A 2,254-nucleotide genomic window follows, 5' to 3' on the forward strand; every position below is an offset into this window, starting at 1 on the left:
CGGGCTCCTGGCTGCACCGCGCAGCTACAGCCGTAAGACATGAGTCTCCACGGCCTCTCTGCAGACTAACCTCGGTTCAAACCAGAGAAGTCTGATTCTTCAGGTCCTGAAGGATGCGAGTAACTTAGTGCTCCGGGTTGCGGAACCCACCTGGGCACGGCTACCTCCTGGAGAAACAGCCTGAGGAACCGACCTGTTGTACGTCATGTTGCTGCACCGCGCAGCTACAGCCGTAAGACATGAGTCTCCACGGCCTCTCTGCAGACTAACCTCGGTTCAAACCAGAGAAGTCTGATTCTTCAGGTCCTGAAGGATGCGAGTAACTTAGTGCTCCGGGTTGCGGAACCCACCTGGGCACGGCTACCTCCTGGAGAAACAGCCTGAGGAACCGACCTGTTGTACGTCATGTTACTTTACACCAAATTTGCAAGACTGTTCTGCAGCTTCCCTTCCTGCAAGGAGTGTCAAAATAGCATCTTCCGTTTCTGTTGCGAGCTCATACCACTTGCTCATATAAAAATGATGGTCTGAAAAAGGGAGGGCACTGTAGAATAAGCAGTCACACAGTGACATTTAATGTAATGGTTGTTGGTGCGTGGTACCTAATCGGGGCTTCCTGCGGAAGCGCGTGGTGGCAAATCTGACCAGGTTCTCTCTTTTTGCAGGGTAGAGTGAGCCCTGTGGAGACACACTAGAGGGACTACCCCCCATTTCGCATCTCGCTGAGTGGACTATGGTGACAGGAAGATGTTGGCTCGGAAGAGTATCATCCCTGAAGAGTACGTGTTGGCACGGATCGCTGCCGAGAACCTGCGCAAGCCGCGCATCCGAGACCGGCCACGCAAAGCCCGCTTCATCGCCAAGAACGGGGCATGCAACCTGGCACACAAGAACATCCGTGAGCAGGGGCGATTCCTGCAAGACATTTTCACCACCTTGGTGGACCTGAAGTGGCGTCACACGCTGGTCATCTTTACTATGTCCTTCCTGTGCAGCTGGCTGCTCTTTGCCATGATGTGGTGGCTGGTGGCTTTTGCCCACGGCGACATGGACCCAAGCACTGAAAGCACTACGAACAGCACGAAGTGGACACCATGCGTGACGTGTGTCAGGTAAAGTACGGTCGGTGGGATGAAGAAAGGGGGGGAACGGAGCTGCCTGCTGTCCTGCCGATGCCTAAAATGCAGCTTTTGGTTTACATGAACCGTTGTGTTTGGTTGAGACAGTTGAAAAGTGCAGTGTTTTCCTCTAGATTACGTAAATTCAGCAAGCCTTCCAGGCTTGGAAAATACTGTACTGTAGATTTCTTTGATTCCTTACAGGATCTGAAAGAGAGGGAGACCTGCTGCTTTTCATGTGTCTCCACACTCTGTGGGTAACATACCTTGCCTGTCGAGATAAGAGCCTGCTACAAGAGTGGGTATGTGTTATATGTATTATAACGTTGTCTATGGCAGCGGGAGCATCCCCAGCGTGGTGCGAGCCGCTCGCCGCGCCGGCAAAAGGTGGCCAGCCCAAGAGCGGTGCCTGAGAGGCAGGGCACCAGCCATGGGTGTCAGGCAGGGCTAGCAAGAAAAGTGCCGCTTAGGGCAAAACTAGATGTCTTTCAAGATGACTCTTACGAGACAGCTAAATACAGGGTGCTCCAAAATACCCTGATGAAGCCATAGGCCAGCAGTTTGACAGAGGAACAGTTTCCATGGCATGCGTGATGTGTCAGACAGTGAAAGCTTAAGGGACTACTAGGTTAAATGTCACCCATTGAAGTATTTCACTGTCCGTCCCCAAAGCCACGATGATTTTCAAGGCACTGATAAACTTACATGTACATACACAGAATAGAAGAGTGTTTGTTAATTGGAGGTGGGGGTAAGCAATAAGATCGTTTCGTCATCTCATCAGTAAATTCTCTTTTTATAGCACTAGGTTTTTAAGCAGAAAAATCCTGATTTGGTATGGCCAGACTGCCCCAGATCAGCTGCCGTTGCACGCTGCAATGCTGTGAGGGAGTGGGGGGGGCTGCAGGATCCCCCGAGACATCGGAGTATCCGCTTCCCTTTTCTCCTTTCTCCTGCACGTAGGTTTGAGGCACCTCACCAGGTTTGAAGGGACATTGTATCTGGCTCATGAAGGAGCGGAGATTTCCTTCTCCTTTTGTTTTGATGCTTTTTTGCTACATGGGGATTTTCCAAGCTAAAGGAAATGGGGATTTTTCCAAGCTAACCTTCATTAGGCTGGGGGGTTGGGGTGGGGG

General features: G+C 51.4%; 1 pseudogene across 1 annotated transcript; it reads left to right on the forward strand.

The window, feature by feature from the left end:
- The first annotated feature begins 747 nt into the window (after positions 1-747).
- Positions 748-1,116, forward strand: LOC104073376 (annotated as a pseudogene). The gene has a single exon (XR_683483.1). The product of XR_683483.1 is annotated as an ATP-sensitive inward rectifier potassium channel 8 pseudogene (transcript).
- Positions 1,117-2,254: the final 1,138 nt, after the last annotated feature.

Source organism: Fulmarus glacialis, unplaced genomic scaffold, assembly GCF_000690835.1.
Source record: "Fulmarus glacialis isolate BGI_N327 unplaced genomic scaffold, ASM69083v1 scaffold33992, whole genome shotgun sequence".
Classification (NCBI taxonomy): Eukaryota; Metazoa; Chordata; class Aves; order Procellariiformes; family Procellariidae; genus Fulmarus; species Fulmarus glacialis.